The sequence below is a fragment of the Mercenaria mercenaria genome, chromosome 18 (assembly GCF_021730395.1).
Source record: "Mercenaria mercenaria strain notata chromosome 18, MADL_Memer_1, whole genome shotgun sequence".
Lineage (NCBI taxonomy): Eukaryota > Metazoa > Mollusca > Bivalvia > Venerida > Veneridae > Mercenaria > Mercenaria mercenaria.
The window spans coordinates 15,228,025-15,251,013 of NC_069378.1; the positions used below are offsets into that span (position 1 = coordinate 15,228,025).

The 22,989-nt window shown below is 33.7% G+C and overlaps 1 protein-coding gene across 6 annotated transcripts in view; it reads left to right on the forward strand.

Moving 5' to 3' along the window:
- Positions 1-22,989, forward strand: part of LOC123537972 (dipeptidyl peptidase 4-like) — a 242,045-nt gene that overhangs the window by 168,299 nt on the left and 50,757 nt on the right. The gene's annotated exons all lie outside the window — the stretch shown is intronic.

Genomic DNA, 22,989 nt, shown 5'->3' on the forward strand with positions numbered 1-22,989 from the left:
GAAACCTTGCTTAGGGTGTAAAAATTTGTATGTGAGGAAAGGCTATCCAACTGGCTTTCGGAAGGTCGGTGGTTCTACACAAAGCCCAATGTCATTTGAAATCTTGTCGCACCAACAGGTTCTGTAATATGTTGCACAAAGCTGATTTGTATTTAAAGTGAGACAGTGCCTGCCAACGCTCATATTCATACTTTTTGTTCTCCTACCTTCAAATTGTCCTTAACCATCAATGACATGTTTAATATGTTTTTATTATAAATTTTAGCAATGCAAATTCCTTGATAATATAAGAAACAGCGGGAAAATTCATTAACGCAAATAAAATGGCTGACATAATTTAATTGCTTTAGTTGGTTATTTTACTCTCGGGAGTTGCTTTGCTGTTCAGGCTTTTTTGCTATAGGAAGTTCCCGTGTACTTCAGTACATTCAACCATTTATCGAAAAAGAAATCTAGAGAAAAAAGTTAAATTTCTGTAGAATATCAAGTCAGTACTATGTTAGGCATTTTGGATCGTAGACAAAAACGAACTTAATTAATTTAAATTGTCTTCGGGGAAATACCGTTTCTGGTGTTTTAGAAGTAATACTGGTATCAGTAAGTTGAATAAACCCAATCATGATGCGTCAGTTTTGATGACATTTACGTTTGGGACATTTAATAGTTGCATGTTCTAATTGCTGACGATTAATCGGTTTTATTCATCGCTTTTAGTTCCACCCGCATTCCAAGAACGCCTTCCACCTCTACCCGGTCTGCCAAATCAAAATCTTACATAAATGTTTATATTAATGTATGCAAGATAAAATATACAGACAATGCTGTTGAAACAAGCATTTAAAGGAACACAGTAGGCCCCCCTTGAAAAATTCGGTGGGGGGAGGGGGGGGGGGGTCAAAAACCCATATAGGGAGTTTAAAACCAGTTTATGGAGCCCTTTTTAGCGTTCTTTAGAATTCGCGTAACTTTTAAATTGTAGACAATATCCAAGAATGTTGTAAATTGGCGAGATGCACTGTTCGCGAAAAAAAACCCCGCAAAATATAGCAACAGAAAAAATTACCTTATCTGCAATTTACATGCCTTAAATGGACTGTTTAATGTATTAATCCCAGCACTGCCTTTGTGGAGAATATCGATGTATTGGAATGCAAGTTGCATGAAACAGTGCAGATGCTTTAATTGGCACTTATAATACCTGGGGGATATTTAGAGCGGGATATTTAGAGCGACAACTTTGATCTTAAATTCTCTTTTGCATGCTTTGCACACAAGTAATGCATTAACAATTTCGTTTGTATGACTCAGTACCTGTTACGCGTAGCACAAGATTGTCGCTAATACTGGGTATTTTATTATTGTTTTCTCACTCTTGTATTCTTGACACAAACTTCTTTCTCCTAACTGCAGTTGTGTTTATGCGTGATTGTCTTCAAAACTGAAAATCAATTTACATGCCTGCGTATTTTGTTCCATTTAGAGATAAAACATTTCTAATATTGAATGTCCTACATTTTAATCACGGGATACATGTTTGATTGCACTGCAGTACAAATGTTTTATCACCTGTTACCAAGTTAGCGGGTATTTAGTATTATAATAGTAGTACGTATGCACTTGTGTTTACACTCGAGTTTATATTAAGTGAAAAGTCTGACTCCTTAAGGAGCGTACTTAAGACAAGTTGCAGTTTTAACAAAAATACAATTTTACAAGTTAAATGATGGGCCGAATAAGGCAAGTGCTTACTTAATACAGATGGCCGCTTAAGCATGTTCAACTATAGTTATTTTCAATTTGTTTTTTAGTATACGTTTTTCTATCATTAACTCTTGTTACAATGATGATTATAATAAATAATCAATCTGAAGATATGAAAAAAATCCTAGATGGAAGCAAAATTAATACTTTTGAAATTGCAATATGATAAACGTTGGCTATTTGAACAACATCATTAATCATGTACTACTTCATGTACAATAAATGAAATGAGCCGCGCCATGAGAAAACCAACATGAGAACTGGTTTTGAATACTGATAGATTTCACATATTAATCTCGCTGATCGCCAGATTCAATCCCAGTTGACTGCTGATTGATGTTTTTAATCTTTGACAAGGGGTATCGTGTATGTTTCTTTTTTTTTATTTATTTTATTGCTAGAGTGTTAGGTGATATGTTTTACATCATTTTACAGCTCCTTAAATACTTTTTGGAGATTTTGAATTTAAAACACATCTTCAATCAGTCTAATTCTTACATATTTGACCAGTTTAATTCGTCATATATATTATAAAAGTTCAGAACAGACACGGCGACATATAATGACAAAATGGCCTAAATGGCCTAAATTTACAATGGAAAAAAAACGAAATTAAAAAAGTCAAAACTTTTCAACATTAAAACATTCGTCTTTGTCTACAATATGTTGCTATGAAAAAACTGTATATGTATTCTCTCAATGTCTAATGTTTAATGAGAAATCAATTCAAAACATTGACTCGGAAAATGCGAATCCAACAAAGCATTAGATAATGAAATTCATTTGAATGTATGACAGAATGAGATAACGTTATATGTCTCATGGTGACAAATCTGTATATTATGTTTTCTTTAGATTAAATGACAATCAGTTGTGTGCTACATTCATATTTGATTTGTTTAGAAGTAAATATCAGCGCAGTCTATTCATACGTGCATTTTGCAAATGACACAAATTTGTTTATAATTTGCATAAATGTTTCAGGAGCAAATTTCGTATCAAGGCTTTCAACAAACCAAGTATATACTGGTAATGGAGTGATATGATTCTGACAACATATTATTAAACATTATTTAATTACAGTTTAGTGAACTTGCAACATGTTGAGACGTTTGTTAAATTGTATTGTCTGATTTTTATTCCGAATATTTCATCAGATCGGACAAAGGGTACATTTGGCCATGTTAATTGAGAACAAAACTATTAAGTAAAAATTTAATTACATTTTACTCCAAGACAGATAAACTATCTCTTTGAAATGATTTTGTTAACATTGCCAATTGAGTAGATATTATTATATGTTGGTTCACAATGAAGATCAGTATCGCTTTGCCAAGCAGTAATTATTCCCCTGTGATATGAGTAATAGGATTTTTCGCCGATATTATCAAGGAAGATTATGATTCTGAGAAAACAAGCTTGTGAAACATCTATCACGCTTCTATTTTCCGGTTTAAGGGCATTAACGGTAGTTGTTATTACGCAACCTTTTGAGCAGTTTTCGGTATGTGACTTGCTAAGTCTCCTATAGTGGCAAGTATTGTGGACCGGGTACATTTTTGATGTATTTTAAAGGCTATTGAAGTAGTTACTTAATATGATGTTTATAAAACTACGGATTCCTGAGGACGATTAATCGTGGTGTATAGTAAATGAATACTTGAATAATTTTTCCTAGCTTCGTATAGAAGGTCGGGTCTTAAATATCTCCTAGGGTAACAGAAACGTCATCCAACCATCTAGATTCAGCTCAAATTTGCCAAAAAAGTAAACAGTTATGAGACTCTTTCCTTACCACCATTATTTTCGCCTGGTTACATGCTTTAAATATATTTTTTAGGCCATTCCGTTCCAGATAATACGGGACAGGTCGCGCAAGGTGCCATTTTGGGACATTTTGCCACAAAATCTATTGTCCTAAAACCGGAGTTTTACTTGTAGTTATCACAAAAACAGCGGAATCGACAGGCTTAAAATGTCACATGATAAAGTGCTAAGTATATGCATTACATTCGCTCTACACTTTCCTGTCATTTCTCAGAATTGTATTTTTATGATTTTTTTCGCACTGGTATCACCGCAAAGTTATGGATTTTTTAAATTTACTGTCCCCTGCCCCCATAATCCTATCTAAAATTCAAGATGAATAGTTCTGGACGGCATTGAATACTTAGCAAACGCACGATATGTTGAAATGTTTTAGTTGGTAAAAAGCGAAAAGGTCGGTTACTGCATTAAGGAATGGCAAGTGCAATTTAACAGAGTGGAAATGTTTCCCAAAAATGAAAAAAAAGAACTTTGTTTTTATATTTTGGAACTTTTAGAATTATTTGTATAGAATGTTAGGAAATGCGATTCTGTTAAAAAGTATTTTCAAGGTAATTACATAAACAACAGAATTAAGGCATTTTGCTGACACACATTATAGAGAACAAGTTCAACATAGCAACGTAAAACGAAATTCATTATATTCCCTGTAGACCAACGAGCTTCAAAAACGTTTACTAGCGAGTCAAAGCATAATCAAATCAAGCCTTCTGCTGAATTAAACTAAGTTATTTTCCAGAAATAGTAAATCAAATGTATCAATTAATTTCAATGTGATTAACTCATTATCTTTCATTGAAGTTTCTTTCCTGGTAAATTGATTCCACGTTTGAAATTATTTGCTCTGCAAATATTTTGTTTTGCTTTTTGTAAAGGTTCGAGGGCAAATCAATCATGTAGCGTTTACCTTCTTTCGTCGAAACAGCACATTGTCTCAAAGTTGGTGGACAAACAGTATTTGAAGTAGTTATATGATTTCAATATCTATCAATTTGATTGGCTTTGCTGAGGGGATCACACAATGGTGAAATCTTTGCTTATCATTTTTGTATTCGGATGGGTAGCCTAGTTCAGCGCTGTACCAATGACAAATCAGGTAGCAGTAATATGCGTAAAATGAACGAAACATATACTTATATCTATAAGGCCGCCAGCTATTTTGCACTTTGATTTATTACGTAAACATAAAACTAGCCTAATATTCTTAATGCTCAAAAAGGAAATCAGTTGTCACTATCTCTGTCTTAATAAGTTCTATGTAAATCTTTCTCGTTTCCATGGTAACTTGTTCTCTTGAAATCATGTCTTCATCTACATGATTTTGTGATTAAATTTTGACACATATTTCACAAGACCAACCATCAAAATCATAGAATACTAAAAATGCCAAGAGTAGATTGAACCATTTATTGAAAAAAAAGAGTGAAAAGTCTACTTTTTGTTGAATACCAAATGAGTACTATCTAAGACCTTTTTGAGCACAGATAAAAACGAACTTAATTAATTTAAATTGTCTTCGGGGAAATATATTTTTCTGGTGTTTAGACGTAAAACTGGTACCAGTACGTTGAATTAACCTAATCAAGATGTGTCATTTTTAATGGCATTTACGTATGGCAAATTATTATTATTTGTTTTAGTAGTATATGTATTTTTAATATTAACTCTTTTTACTATTTAGAGGCAAAGAAAATGATGATATAATAAATAGTCAATCTGAAGATATGAAAAATCCCGATGTAAACAAAATGAATACTTTTGACATTGTAATATAATTAGCGTTAGCTTCTTTATATGAGCCGCACCATGAGAAAACCAACATAGTGCATTTGCGACCAGCATGGATCCAGACCAGCCTGCGCATCCGCGTAGTCTGGTCAGGATCCATGCATTTCGCTAACGGTTTCTCTAATTGCAATAGGCTTTGAAAGCGAACAGCATGGATCCTGGCCAGACTGCGCGGATGCGCAGGCTGGTCTGGATCCATACTGGTCGCAAATGCACTATGTTAGTTTTCTCATGGCGCGGCTCATATGTGTATTTGAAAAACGTCAAATCATGTACTAACTTCAAATCGTGTACAATAAATGTCTATCTGTCATGTAAACCGAGTAAATTGATGTAAATGTGGGTATGAAATCAGACTCTATATGTGTATATGAACCACGTAAATTTATGTAAACGTGGTTCTAAAACTATTAATGTATATCTATTGAGCCAGTTTGTATGTGTATATGAATTGAGTAAATTCAGGTAACTATTGGACATGTTTTTATTTATATTTAAACCGAGTATATTCATATAAACGTGGTCCTGAAACTATTCCTGTTTATTCGTCAAACTACTTTTTATGTGTATATGAACAGAGCAAGTCAATGTGGTTCTGAAATCAGTTTCTAATGAACTGGTTTTGAGTATTTTGGTATTTTGAAGAGGTTCCAGTTACTAATAGATTTCACATCTGTTTCCATATAAATCACCCTGATCGCCAGATAATTAGGTTTTAAGAGTTATTTTCTATTCCAAGCAATTACTGATTGATACTTTTATTCTTTGACAAGGGGTTGCGGGTATGTTTTCTTTCTTTTTCCTGTAAGTGTGTTAGATCATATGTTTTACATCATTTTACAGCTCCTTAAAATCGGTCCAATTCTTACATTTTTGACCAGTTTAATTAATAAGATATTTTATAACAGTTCAGTACAGAAACCGCGACATATATGCCAAAATTAATATTTAAAAAACTGGCCGAAACTTACAACTGAAAATATCCCTTCAAAAATAACAAGTCAAAGCATTTCTATGTATTGAAAAAAAAAAACAACAAGTAAAACATTCGTCTCAGTCTACAAGATGTTACTATGAGAATACTGTATATGTATTCTCACGATTGTACTGTCTAATGTTTAATGAGAAATCAATTCAAAACATTGTCACGGAAAATGCGAATCAAACGAAGCATTAGATAATGAAATTCATTTGAATGTATGACAGAATGAGATAACAATATCACGGGTGGTAAACGCGCAATCCAATTCCCGCCGGGAATACGCTTAAAATGGATTGCGCAACGTCCGGTGCTGGTGTTGCGCTTAAAAAAGACGAAATTGAGGTATGTGAAGTTATAATTTTGCTTAGTATGAGACAAGAATAAATTTTCTCGAAAAAAGCAAAATGCTATTCAACACAGATATGATAATACATCATATGTGTAAAATATCTCGTTTGTAATTTATGATTCGGCTCTATTATCACAAAAACTCTGCCGACACGAAACGTGAAAAAAGTATGAAATCAACAAAAATGGCAGTTTCTGACCTCATATGCCTAATCTGAGGACATCTGATGCTTTGTATGATAACTCAACTGTTATAAAGTAACGAATATCAAAATTATTTGTTTCAAATCCTGCTTACGAGGACATAATTGACAAAATAATCATCGGGAATGGGGTTGCGCACCGGGAATGGAGTTGCTCATATACATCATAATGTGTATAATGTATACGCGCAACTCTATTCCCGGGGAGCAACCCCATTCCCGATTATTTTTTTGCCAATCTTTCCCCCAAAAGCAACATTTCATTCAAGTGTATGTAATATTCATGACCGTTATACATGTGTTTGATCATTCGAAGCGTCACATTTCCAGAAAGAAGGCACAAGAGTTAGAAAATTTGCATTTTTCATGATTCCATGCTTTTTTGACAGCTCGAGCCATCAGAGTTTTCGTGATAACAGAGCCGATTCTTAAATTAATAAGTTGGTATTTCATACATATGATCCTTATTCATTTTTGTGTCGAATAGCATTTTGCTTTTTTTCGAAAGCACTCGTAAATGTGTAATTATTTACAAAAACAAAAACCCACCTACCTCGATTTTGTATATATTGATGCGCAACACCAGCACCGGAAGTCGCGCAACCCATTTTTAGCGTATTCCCAGTGGGAATTGGATTGCGCGTTTACCACCCGTGAATATGTCTCATGGTGACAAATTTGTATAGTATGTTTTCGCTTAGATTAAATGACAATCAATTGTGCGCTTCATTCATATTTTATGTGTCTAGAAGCAAACGTCAGCGCAATCAATTCATACGTGCATTTTGCAAATGACACAAAAATGTTGATAATTTGCATAAACTTACAACATACAAACAGTATCAAATATGTTCTTGTAATAACATGATACGATTCTGACTCTATCTTATAATAATTTCATTATGCACACTTACATAACACTCTTACAAATATGTACACGTGTACAATATTTCCGACAATTCATTTGTGTGTTTGTTTATTATGTCTCCCACCACACAGTGGTGTGGGAGACATATTGATTTACTCCAGTCTCTGTGGGTGTGTGTGGGTGTCTGTCACAAAGCTTGTCCGCACTCTAAGTCAAACATTTCTCATCCGATTTTCACCAAACTTGAACAAAATGTGTTTGACCATGAGACCTCGGCCAAGTTCGATAACTAGCCAAATCGGTCCAGGCGTCTTTGAGTTATGGTCCTAGAATTACCAAAAATCGGCCTTTTTACTCTTGTCCGCACTCTAATTCAAACATTTCTCATCCAATCCTCACCAAACTTGAACAAAATGTGTTTGACCATGAGACCTCGGCCAAGTTTGATAGCTAGCCAAATCGGTCCAGGCATTTTGGAGTTACCGCCCTTGAATTATTGAAAAATCGGCCTTTTTACTCTTGTCCGCGTTCTAAGTCGAACATTTCTCATCCAATCTTCACCAAACTTAAACAAAATGTGTTTGACCATGAGACCTCGGTCAAGTTCGATAACTAGCCAAATCGGTCCAGACATTTTGGAGTTACGGCCCTTGAATTACTGAAAAATCTACCTTTTTACTCTTGTCCGCTCTCTAAGTCGAACATTTCTCATTCGAACTTCACCAAACTTGAACTAAATGTGTTTGGCCATAAGACCTTAGCCAAGTTCGATAACTAGCCAAATCCACCCAGGCTTTTTTTTATTTATGGCCCTTGAATTACTGATTGGATACACTCATCCAGACCATCTAACTGGATCCACTCATCTAAGCCATCAAGAGACACTAAACATTTTTCATAGGGGCAGTTGTGGGAGACATGCGCTTTTCTCAAAAGCATCTCTAGTTTAAACATTATTTAATTACAGTTTTGTGAACTTGCAACATGTTGAGACGTGTGTTAAATTGTCTGATTTTTATTCGGAATATTTCATCAAACGGGACTGTAAATTTTTTACCTGTTTTACAATGCATGATATAATCAGGATAACATTTGAGAACATAACTATTAAACTGATACTATTTTACTCGAAGAAAGATGAAACATCTCTTTGAAATGATTTTGTGATCATTGCCAATAGAGTAAATACTAGTATGATATTTTGGTTCACAACAAAGATCAGTATCGTTTTGCCAGCAGTAATTATTCCCAATAGGATTATTCACCGATATTGTCAAGGAAGATTATGATTCTCAGAAAAAAAAAGCTTGTGAAACATCTATCACGCTTCTATTATCGGCTTAAGGGCATTATAGGGAGTTACTACGCAACCGTTTGCGCAGTTTCCGGTATGTGACTTACTAAGTCTCCTATAGTGGCAGGGGTACGTATTGTGGACCGGGTACATTTTTTTATGTATTTTAAAGTCTTTTATAGTGAAGTAGTTACTTATGATGTTTATAGAACTAAGGATTCCTGAGGACGAGTAACTGTTGTGTAAAATAAATGAATACTTGAATCAATTTTCCTAGCTCCGTATAGACGGTCGGGTCTAAAATATTACCTAAGGTAACAGAAGTCGGACGAAACGGAAACGGTCATCCACGCATCTAGATTTAGCTAATATTTGCGAAAGAAAGTAAACAGTTATGAGACACTTTTCTGACCACAATTATTTTCGTCTGGTTACATAATTTAAAAATATTTTATAGTTAAAGCCATTTCCTTCCAAATAATACGGGGCATGTCGCACAAGGTGTCATTTTGGACCAATTTTGCCATAAAATTTATTATCCTAAAACGAGTTTAATTTTCGTTTAATTTTGGAAATTTTAGAATTATTTGTATAGTGTTCCCGGAAATGCGACTATGTTAAAAAGTATTTCGTGGCAATTACATAAACAACAGAGTTAAAGCATTGTGCTGACACACATAATAGAATACAAGTTCAACATAGCAAGGTAAAACGAAATTCATTATATTCCCTGTAGATCATTAAGCTTAAAAACATATAGTATCGAGCCAAGACATAATCAAAACAAGGCTTCTGCTGAGTTAAAATAAGCTATGTTCCAGGAATAGTAAATCAAATGTGTCAATAAACTTCAATGTGATTAACTCATTATCTTTCATTGAAGTTTCTTTCCTCAAGGCTGGTAAACTGATTCCACGTTCGAAATTATTTGCTCTGCCAATATTTTGTTTTGCTACGTTTGTGTTTATGTAGGTTTGAGGGCAAATCAATCATGTAGGGTTTACATTTGCCCTGTTCACATACTGCGCCAAAGCAACACATTGTAACAAAATTGGCGAAAAGATAATAATATTACTAGTATTTGATTTAATTGTATGATTCCAATATCTATCGGTTTGATTGGTCTGCCCAGAGGATCATACATTGGTGCATCCCTTGCTTATCAGCTTGATATTCGGGTGCGTAGCCTCAGAATGGTATCAATGTGTCGAATCATGTGTAAACCAGAGATAATCCCTTATTTTTGAACGAAATATGTATTTTCTTATTTTCTGAGATCATTTTCAATACGATGATCATGGTTTCGATTCCAAATTTGACCAAAAGTTGTTTCAGACATTTTTTGTGCGAAGATTGATATGTGATGAATTATGTTTACATGGAATTATTTTACTTGTTTTGACGCAAGTGTAAAACCTGCATTTTAATGCGAACTTTAAACATAATTCAGTGCGTGCGTTCTGCAGCAGAGTTTACACATGGATGAAATCCAGATTTTTTTTATCACATGTAATTGTATTCTAAGTTTCGAAACGATTTTCTATATATTCTTATTCAATGATACAACCGTCACAACTTACCCAGTGTAAGGAATTCCATTGTGATTTATAATTTTCTTAACGCGTGAATGCTTCTTCATAGCATATGAATCTAATCTTTTCTTACAATTAAATTATCTTTTACATGCAAGTTTATATTAAAGTCGTTGACCCAACTTGTTAAAAATGCTTCCTGTTCTTTTAAACATGGAGTACGTTTCGTTCCCTGTCTATCTTCTTTTCCTTGCCTTTGATTAAGTTGTTATGTTTGTCGAGTACACAGCTATTGAGTTGCTTTAAGAAGGGCATGCGTTCTATAAATGTGTTTTTCCTATTGAATAATTAATATTCAGAAGAATTACTTGTTGTTTGTCTAACCCTTTAAAGCAAATTAATATTCAGAAGGATTACTTGTTGTTTGTCTAACACTATGAAGCAAATACAAAGTGGTCCTTTTCCATCATGCATAGTAAGTAACATCCTTGCACTACCTCTCTCAAATATATTAGGATGATTTCACTCAACAGTAACCTATGTTGGCCTTAGATATGTAAAATCCAAAAATGTTACAGATGATGCAGACTTATCGTTGCCGCACTGTTTTCATTGTTTTGTAAAGTTGTCAGCCTTTCTGCACTTTGATTTATTACGTAAACATAAAATCAGCTTAGCAATCTTTCTATCTTCTTTGTCCTGCTCAAAAGGAAAATCAGTTGTCAATATCTCTGCCAATAGCGTAATAAATACTATATAAATCTTTCTCGTTTCCATGGTAACTAGTTCTTTAAATAATTTCTTCTTGAAATCATGTTCGTCTACTTGATTTTTGTGACTAAATTTCTACTTGATACGTATCACACATCACAACAGAAAAAGAAATGAGAAAGGACCAGATTTTTTGTCACTCTGGAATTGCAAAATAGGTTTTGGTGTTTTAGCACACATACAATGGTAAGCAAAGAAAACGGACGTTTTGGTAATACAAAATATTTCTTAAGCATGTTAAAGTGAAGTTACATTTGACAAGTATTAGATAATTCTCATATAGAACATTGTTTATTATAAGTATATATACATATATTATTATTATTTTCATTATTATTATAAAGTTCTAAAACATGCCTGATCCAGATTCCAGTGATAAAGCCATTTTCAAGACCATTTCTATTATAAAATGACTGAAGGTTATATTCATTCTGGTCAGTTTTCGGGGGCCTCTGTGGCCGAGTGGTTAAGATCGCTGACTTCAAATCATTTGCCCCTCACCGATGTAGGTTCGAGCCTCACTCGGGGCGTTAAATTCTTCATGTTAGGAGACCATCCAGCTGGCTTACGGAAGGTCTGTGGTTCTACCCATGTGCCCGCTCGTGATGCAATAATGCATGTAGGGGCATCACCTGGGGTCTTCCTCCACCACCAAAGCTGAAAAGTCGCCATATGACCTATAATTGTGTCGGTGAGAATAAATATAATAAATAAATAATAAATAAATGGTCAGTTTCCATGTATTACAGCTCTGACACTCAATAAAATAAACTTTTGAGTCGTAATTTAACTTTTAAATTCAATTGAAAATTAAATATTCATGTCACTGTGCAAACATTCACAGCGTCATATGTCAGGTTGAAAAATTGTATTGCCATTCGGATAGGACATTTTGGTAGAATGCATTCTTAATTCTCTCAGATCGATATTTTGAAGTTTTGTCTTGACTATTTGGTTGGACGAAAGTGCAAGTAGTCTAACTGCTTAAAACTAAAGAAGCAGATAGTCTCAGTCCGCATTCACACTTTATTTGTTTTAATTTTAACGATATTTAATGATTCGAAGACGAAAGTTTCATACATTATTCAAGGCGAAGAGCACACTATGCCAGTCCTTTATTTTCCTTCTGTCCGCAGCTAAATGTATGAAACAATACGGATTTATGAAATAACAAAGGACATAGAATCATTGTATTTGAACAGCAAAGAAATATATTCTTTAAAGCGCTAGCTGTAGTGTTATTTGAGAGGACAATTGAAGATAATTGAAAGTGCTAGCCCATCAAAATTGTATGCTATAATTACATTTCATTTAAAAAAAACACACATTCATAACGGAAATATGACGTGCTTATCTAGAGGTACACACTTTAATTAATATTTTTGAAATATTCACAGTGGGGCGAGGTCCGTTTAACCTATATGTAAATAGTGTAAATTTAGCCCAGTTTTAAAATAACCTCAATCTTATTACCTTAACTTGTTACGACGTCACTACTGATTCCTGCAATAGCAGGTTCGTTCAGTAGAAGTTGCACAGAAATTACAACGTGTTAAGAGTCCTAACGTAAGTTTGATCATTATTCTGTGTTTTTAAATGTCGTTTTACTAACGTTTGACACTAGAATAGCTCGTGAATTGATTTGTGCACTTGCCACAAGCTGTTGCATTTAAATCTGTTTCTCGTGATCCATGGAAAAAGTCACCACAAGCCGATACAAATCTTCATTTAATTGGAAATTTTCACTTCATTTGTCCCAGCTCCAACTCATCAAGGGTTTGGCATGATGCAGTTGATATGTAGATTTAATTAAAAAGCGATTCGCTGAGATACATCTGCCTGTCCTACATCTGTGTATAGTAAATGACACATTTACTGCATGTTTGCTTGAAGGAAATACGTGAAACAGTATCGTTATAATTCACGCCGGGCAGATGTCCTGTTTGGCGGGTTAGAGCTTGACAATACCCCGGACATTGCTTTGTATAAGTGCGGTCAACTACAGTCCATCTGTAAGACAGTAGATTGTCACCAGTGCAGAGAATTATTAAAAATGCTATTATAACGTTTATGAAGATGTATTTTTATGATGACCTTGTCAAGGTATATGAGCTTTGAAAGTATAATCTAATATAGGAGCAGTGCCAAAATATTTATTATAAACTCACATTTCATTTACCAAGGCTTTTTTCATGCCTTGGGAAAAAAGGATATTTTGTCCACAAGTAACTCAAGCAAGTCTAAAGTCCAATTGCTTTATAGTTTTCAAACATAGGTAATGCATGGGTAAGAAATACCTTATCTAATCCCCAAACAAAAACCGCTATCGAATAAGTATAAAAATGATTTGAGCCATGCCATGAGAAAATCAACATAGTGGGTTTGCGACCAGCATGGATCCAGAGCATCCGCGCAGTCTGGTCAGGATCCATGCTGTTCGCTTTCAAACCTAATGGAATAAGAGAAACTAATAGCGAACAGCATGGGTCCTGACCAGACTGCGCGGATGCTCTGGATCCATGCTGGTCGCAAACCCACTATGTTGGTTTTCCTATGGCACGGCTCATTTTAGAAAATAACGTTACTGAAAATATTTTGAAACCACTGTACAAATGGTTTACAGTTATAAACCTTTTAACGTTGTCTCCGAAAAAACATGTTTTAACGTTATGTATGAACTGTTTGTGTTACACTGGGCTTACAACTTAGTATACAGTTTAAAAGATACTATACAGACAGACATATGAACCATAAAAACCAGTTCAGCATCTCGAACTGCACTATATTTCGGAACAGTTGCAAATGAGCCAAGAATCGTGATGTGTTATACATTCCCAATTTATTGTGACATTAATTATTTTTGTTAATTTACACTGCAAGTACACCAGAGCCAATTTCTTAATGACAGCTTTCAAAAACTGTAAGCCTTCATTCAATAGTTGAGCTGCATGTAAGCTATATTCAACCTAAATCGAATTATAGCTTTAAGAATACGTTCTCTTCGCATTTATTGAATAAGTTAATACCTTAATGACAGCTTTCAAAACTGTAAGACTTCATTCAAAAGTTGAGCTACATGTAAGCTATATTCAACCTAAATCGAATTATAGCTTTAACGATACGTTCTCTTCGCATTTATTGAATAAGTTAATGCCTTAATGACAGCTTTCAAAAAGTGCCTGCATTCAATAGTTGAGCTGCATGTAAGCTATATTCAACCTAAATCGTATTATAGCTTTAACGATACGTTCTCTTCGCATTTATTGAATAAGTTAATACTTTAATGACAGCTTTCAAAAACTGTAAGCCTTCATTCAATATTTGAGCTGCATGTAAGCCATATTCAACCTAAATCGAATTATAGCTTTAACGATACGTTCTCTTCGCATTTATTGAATAAGTTAATACGCTAGTTTTCTTTCTATTTACTCAGGTTAGAGGGCAAATCAATGTGCTGTGCAAACGGCTTTTCTGAGATAGCTGCATTACTTTGAACGACGAATGTTGTCAGAGTCTATTTGTGATATCATCTTTCGTGCTTACATGCCTGGAAATTGGAAAAAAAAGAAGTTGACAATTTTATTGCAACTTGAATGGTTTCCGTTCGAAACTATGTATTATAGGTCTAAATGTTTTAATACGTTATTATCTATTTCAAATATATTGGTAACCGTTTTAATTGACATAATTTATAACCAATTTAATGACACACGAACGGCATCAATATAACAGCTGGATTTCATCCCATATCACATATTTTCTTTTATATGGCATTATCTATTACAGTTTTAGTGGTTTTCACCCGTCGTTACTAATTGCACTATACAATGGTTTTCTGTTAGTATTGTCTAAAACAGCGCTTGGTTATTCAGTCTTTTTGAAGTTATCGGTACTTTTTAAAAAATCATTTATGTCTCTGACAATGAATTCTTCCTCCACCATTAAGAGCTTGCAAGTCTTCGCAGAGATTTAAATTGTCGATATAGCTTAAACTCAAACAAAACGAACAAACAAATGACATTCTTACAGTCATACGTCGTTAAAGTTAAGAGATCCTATGCTTAAGAAACCTCTTTGATAAGTATAATTCCCTATTGAAGACAACAGCTGGTAAAAGTTTGCATTGCAATTAGTAAACTGGCCACGCGTCCTGTCCTTTCTAAAACAAACTATAGATTTTTGACAGGTATAGTAAAGACACGCAAGTCATTTCTTAAAATGGATACTGGTTCATAGTTATTTCTATATAATTAATTTTAAGCCTCTAAAATAGCACATTTTTATATGATAGCTAAACCGTACATAGACTGGCTCCGCTCCAAATGTTGTTCTGTCATAATTCTCATATATGTTTTCTTCATTAATCGTGACGTAACTCCAGTTGATTGTTTCTATATTGACATTTTTTATTGTCCTTTACTTCGAAGATAGGTATGGTATAACCAGTAGATAAAATGTGCCATTTTACAGGCTTAAAACTTTTTTTGTTGTTTTCAGTTCTTATTTCATGTATTACCATGCTAAATATTCAACATCATGGTTTTACACTCGCAAATAAACTGTACCGTGTTATTATCAGCCATTCTTACATTGTAAGAGCAAATGAATGATTTGTTAACAGAAATTCGCGACATCATGTTTTGCCTTGTCGGACAGCGTTCTTATAATAAGGTGTTCTTTGGTAATTTAATGAAAACTATTTTATTTTATGCTTCAATAATGTACAAAGTGATTGTGGATCGCTTTAATGATTACAAAAACACCCATTGACATATCTATTTAAAAATCTACATCTTCCATTTCATTGATATCCAAAATAATATTGTAAAACTTTGTTCAACACATTGCATTTCTATTCTCTTAGTTAATTAATATCAACGCATTTAATATCAGTGGTAAAGGGGAGAATATAAAGGACATTAGTTATAATTGTTATAGTAACGCGAGTATCAGATACGTTTGCTGATATGTACGGGAAAAAAAGTTCAACAAATTGAAGATGCACAGCCAATCGATTTCGCTCATACGACTGCGTACGCACAAATTGTTTCTAACAGAATTTTATTTTAACTCTATTTGAAATTAAATATTTATATAACTTAGCACATTTTACATTTAAATGCCATGTTAAATGTATTGCTCACTTAAGAGGAGTTTTCACCAGAAAGAGAATAGTAAAACTTTCAAATATGAGAAGCATTTACAATTTAGTAGCTTACAGTCTGATATAGAGTTAGTAGATTTTTGGAGTGAGTGAGTTGGGTTTTACGGCGAATCGACACAAAATGGTCATATATCGCCAAGTTTTTGGAGCTGAAGCAGAAGCAGATTTAAAGCCAATGCTGCAGCACTAGTCCTTGTAATACAAAACATGAAATTCCTTTTAAGTATCTCTCTATAAAACATATTTAATCAGAACAGATATGAAAGAGTGTTAACTAACGTTTTTAAATATCGACAGTTCTATGAAAACAGATGCAAATTGCGACTAAAAGTATCATTGCAATCTCTTTCGACAAAAAAAAAACATTCATTACCAGAAGGTCAGCTAATAACATACGAGCCGCGCCATGAGAAAACCAACATAGTGCGTTTGTGACCAGCATGGATCCAGCGCAGTCTGGTCAGGATCCATTATGTTCGTTAACGATTTCTCTAATCGCAAGAGGCTTTGAAAGCGAACAGCATGGATCCTGACCAGACTGCGCGGATGCGTAGGCTTGTCTGGATCCATGCTGGTCGCAAACGCACTATATTCGTTTTCTCATGGCGCGGCTCATATATCCACTAGAGATGTTTAGATATTGTGTATCTTCTCGTATTTAACTTTACACCTAAGGTTTCTAAAAAGTAAATGCTATTATTAGCAAGAGTTTCTGGCTGTATTTCATATATAAGTTGTTGTTTTTTGTGGTTTTTTTTTCAATTTAAATACTGCAAAGACGAATTTTAGCATGAATAAGTTCACATTCTAAATGTACGATATTTGTGCGTAGCCAAAGTGGATATTTTTTAAGATATATTTCACTGCCACAGCAGATGCAATATTTTAACATGTGGAACAGCCACGAGTATTATCATAATATACAGTATGAATGGTTTTTCCGTCTTACATGTATAACAAACACATTTTCCTTTTATTTTATGGTTTTATCCAGATTAAACCCATTTTACCCCTTCAATATAATGATATATCAGAACATCATGCAGTCACAAATATCCATGTTGATTTCTTTAAAAGAAGTTCTATGACATTTCTAGATTTCTTTTACGTTTTAACGCGTTGAATAGTATAAGTTTATGTTGTTATATATACATCTGTAGCAGCATTAAGGAATACATGTACCTTGAGAAGAATTTGTACATATATATTTATTATTGGTGAACTTAACTTTTGAATTGGTGGAATTATCCCACACCTTTGTGTAGCATGTAGATATTTATACTGGTAATCTTGGTTAAGATATTGTTAGTCATCTCTATAGTTGTCTTTTCAAAATTCGTCATTATTAAATGACAAAATCACAACATTGGTGTTTGTCTTTCTTGTTTTCTTTATGCTACACAAATCAAATTAACTACAATACACCCTCCCCTCATGTCAAGACAGAGGGCCTTCAAATATACATGTGTTTCGTATTCTTTTGCATTCAAGAGTAGTTCCTTAAAAATAAAACCGATACCTTGGCTTCTTTGAAACTGTGAAAATGTCAGTTATATTCAGTATTTCCTCGAGAATATTTAAATGAATTACGTTACATGCAATATATCATGTAAAATGTTAATGTCTAGTAAATAGAAATGAGCTGATTTGCAGTAGATCGCTGTCATTGTTTGCATGTCTGAACGCAATTTACTGCTTAACAACAGGCGAGTCGTGTATTTAGGCAAATAGCAAATCGATGTCTAGACTTTAGTATGTCATACGGAAATGTATACCTCCGAAATCTGGGGTAATTTTATACAGCTGATATTTGTTCAGAACAGAACAGATTCATTTCAGAAATTCTAAGACAGTTTCCCTACATACCATTTTGTATAATTTCATGTGTCTTTTAATAAATTCATAATACATGTACGGTGTTCTTGCATTATGTGTGTCAACATTGTGAAACAGTTTATTCATATGTGTGTACTGGCAAATGAAATTAATATTATTCGGCATTACCTTATATGCTCTGATATTGTTCAAACGAACACGCCAGCTGTACAGATAAGACAGTATATTGACGCTAAGCTGTACAGATAAGACAGTATCGGTATATTGACGCTAATGAACGTTTTTCTCTTGTCCTGAAATGCTTTTACTTTTAGGATTTTTCTCATGATTTGTTCCTGGTTTAAATACTGTAAACTGAATGAAAACCATGTTTTAGTATGTACATTTTAAAACTTCTTGCTTTAGTATTTCGTGACATAGAACATTACGCTTTTGCATTGAACTAAACCAGAACTGTATATTGCTGTGCGCCACTAAAACGTAATATCATTTCTGTTTACGGACGTGCATTTTCTGGGCTTTGTTTAACTTTTATTTAAATTAGTCAATGAGCGTATTTAAACGTTTTGGCAATATTGCAGATTCTAACACGATCCGCAGCAGTTGCTATATAAACATATAGTGAAATCGCCTATACATGAATCTGCGATAAAATATAGCTCTTCCATTCCACCCTACGATTGTAACATGACTGTGAGATTCTACTCTGCTTCTGTTATATGCCGACTAAATATTCGACTTTTTCAGTGCTATGTAGTAGTAATAAAAAGTACATCAAATTTTCTGAAACAAACAATTTCTAACTGATGAATTTATTTGTTTATATTTTTACCGTAAGAAAATGTTTCAGCCCGGTAAGTTTCAACTTCAACACCAGCGGCATCTGTCTGGTCGTGTGTGTAGTTTACAATTTCTGCGTTGTAGGCACCACAAATGTCAACTAGATTCTACTTTGACAGTAAATAAATTATAATTCATGTTCCAATCTTCCAGACTCAAATGTTTACGTGTTTATATGCCGCCGCAATTTTCTGGCGTGTATGTTTCAGTGCCATCATGTTGGTGACGTGCACTATTTTTAGAAACTGCATAATATAAACTTTGAATGAAGTATTTACTTCTGATTTCTATATCCGACCTTAGATGTTATTGAAAATAACATTTTTACAGAAGTAACGACTTAATACTTTAATTAAAATTTGCTGAATATCGGAAAATTCCGTTTTATGCAACGCGTTCCATTCGTGGGGAGGTTTTTATAATAGCATATGGCCAGCCGAATGACATATCGAGCTAAAATGTAGTGCTGTTAAATGCGAAGAATTTGCGTGGTTAGAATCGAAATAATAAATATGTTCCAATAATTTTATCAGTTAATAAAATATGGGCAGTCGTTCGGATGCGAATATTAAATCACTCGTGCTACGCACTCGTGATTTAATTATTACGCATCCGAACTCCTGCCCATATTTTATTAACTGATAAAATATAGGCACATATTTATTATTTCTTAAATAAAAGCATTATATGTACATCATTTTAGTTGGCTCATGACGCTTTTCATTTTGTTTCTAACTTACATATATGCTTTTGAAGCAGCTTTGTCAGCAATCAGTTATCAAGTCAGCTCATATAGTAATGTGAAATTTTATCCTAGTATATACGAAATGAAGAGCGTTAGCCTTATCTTTTAACGTTTTATTTTGTGTATCTGAGCACAATAAACTGTTTAGCGAAGTTCAACTGATTTATTGGCAGTCGTACATTTAAGAAAATCGACTTACTGGAATGCAAATCAATGTCTAGACTTAAGGAGGCCATACGATTTTTTGAGTTCTCACAAATGTATGGTTATTCCATGTAGCTATTGGGGGTTCCTACGTGTTTGTCTGTTCCCAAATCACAACGTATCAGAAATTGTAACAGTAGTGCGTTTTATATAATACACAGGTCTTGAGGATTCTATTTATCATACTAAATATCAGCATTAACTGGTGTATTTGCAAATAAAATGAAATGGGAAAATAGCATTTACACATATATAGACAACAATCTATTGCAGTCATTGTAGAAATTCATACGTAATCAATTTTCTCATTGTGCCAAAGCAGATAGCCGCAGCAAATAAAAAAGAAAATGTCAAACCACTTAATAATTATTGTCCAACACATCTTATCATTTAGACATTTTTGCCACTGGTAACGTTTGTTTTTCTCTTGTCTTCCTTTGCTTTTACTTTTACGATTTCCCTCGAGAATTATTGCAATCAGAGTGTTACTGTAAATTAAACGTTTCCGTGGACTGATGGGAAGATAAGAACTAAAAAGTCGCTTGCTATACTTTCGTAGTAATTTTGTAGAAACATAAATGACAGTTTATGAGAAGAGATTGTTTTTGTGAGACATACAATAGATGGTTAGACGCACTAAACAAGTCAAACTATAAACCATACGTTTTTTTTCTTCATTCCTTAAGGAAGGGTCCCACTTTGACATTTTTTGTTGGCAAAATCATCTGCAAGTTACTCTGTGAATAATACATGAAATCTTCCTCTGTTACTATGGTAACGAATAGTTACATTTTATTTTTATCGACAAAGTTCATCAACAAGGTCTCTCTTTGCCTTTACAGAAAGGCGTTAATTTAGGTTTTGACTTTTTTGAGGTAATTGCAACGTTTGAATCAAGCAAAACATCATGAATGCAATATGTAACTGGTTTAAATATTATCACACAGTACTGTGCAACCTGATTTTTAAAACACGGGACTACTGGGAAAAAAGTTTTATTTAGGGCGATATATGCTTCGTATCAGACTTTAAATGTAGATGTAGGTAGTATTCCGAGAGTGCCTTATCTTTGAAAACATAGTTTTGTTATTTTAATGAGGTTTTCCTTTAGACTGTAAACATTTTAATTTATCTGCTATCATACATGCCGCCCAGTTACCCTACCGCATAAATCTGTTTCTCTAAATATATTTGTCAGCAAAGAAATATTTAACCTTGAGTATATTGAATTTTATTGTTACTATATTGAGTCCTGATCCCGTATAAGCATGTTCTCGCCAGGGTGTTTGTAAACCAAACGGGAGCCGGAGTAGGTTCAATTATATAAACCGCTATTAAAGCAAATTTTGTGGACATGTATAACCTAGAAAATACAAATTGCTCATGGTTATCGATAGTTATGACAAAATTAAACTGTTTTTTACTTCAATTCTTATTTTGATTGAAGGTCTAAAACAGTTTTGCTGCTAAATGTATGTACAATTTAGTGCGAAATATCGCTGTTCAATATGAGAGAATCTGCCAATGCCTTGCCGTTTAGATTAAGGATGCCCTATTCTTTAAAGATAGGTACATGTACCCGTCTGTATGCTCATCTTAGTTACATCTATTGTGAGTATTCTGATGCTATCTTTTTATGCCAGTGTTACGAATATATTACATATCCAAATACTAACGGAGTTTATGCTTATTAATATAAATAATAACCGATACCGAGTTAGGATACAGTGCCAGTAACTAAGCACACGGCATAATTAACAATGTTTTCTCAGGCAGTACAGTAAAATAGGCCTGTAGATCTGGTAATGCCATCAATAAAATTTCCAAAGACTAGAGTAGTCCAGATACGTGCCTGTAACAATTAAACATCGTCTTGTATTGTAACTTTTTTCTTAAGCCATTGTTGTAAAGATTGTAAAGGTAAGACATTGATTAATCTGTTTCTCTCTGTACTAAACAGGACAATCAATCCTGGGTATACGGCGTGCCGTATTTTCTAAGTTACAGAAAAATAGATATGATATCTGCGAAATCTAAATATCACAAACGTTATGTGCATAATAGTTTAAGTTGATGCATATTCAAACTACACATTGAATTAGTTTATAGTCAAACTGCAGACGGTCACTATAAGTCAACCTGCTACTGATTTTTGTTTTGTAATGTACATGATATGTTTTATACAACATGCAATTCGTTTAGGTCAACCGATTCGCAAAGGCAACTGAGTTATTGGAAGTTCTGTATTTAAGAACAGCACATTACCGGAAAACAAATCGATGTCTAGACTTTAGTATGTTGTATGAAATTCTGATTTGCATTTTTCCGGAATGTATGACAATTGTGTATAACAGTTGACTGGGTTGTTTTTTTTTATACATAGTTTATTTTAGGTCGATTGTGAAGGAAGTTCTACTATTTATATTATTCATCTTCGACACCTCATTCCTGATGGAATCCATCTCCACGAGGGTATGGGTTACCCTACGTATTTTATTAGATTCAGTGGTTCAGGACAACTTCCTTACATAGTATTTTATAATTATATGTGTTTTCATACGTTTTCATGTACAGCATTTTCGAGTGGTCAACATTTCAAAATGCATTGTTGTCGTATAGTTGACTTTAGGACATTGTAATCTATATTAATTAATGTATTTGCAAATTTAATGAATATTACACATCTGACTTTGAATGAAGGACACCATATTTACTATCTATAGACTTCAAATAAACTTGTTATTACCAGCATTTCAAATGCTCATATAAAGGGTGGAAAGAAAGTAACTCTATTATTGTTCCTTCTCTTAAGAAGAAACACTTATG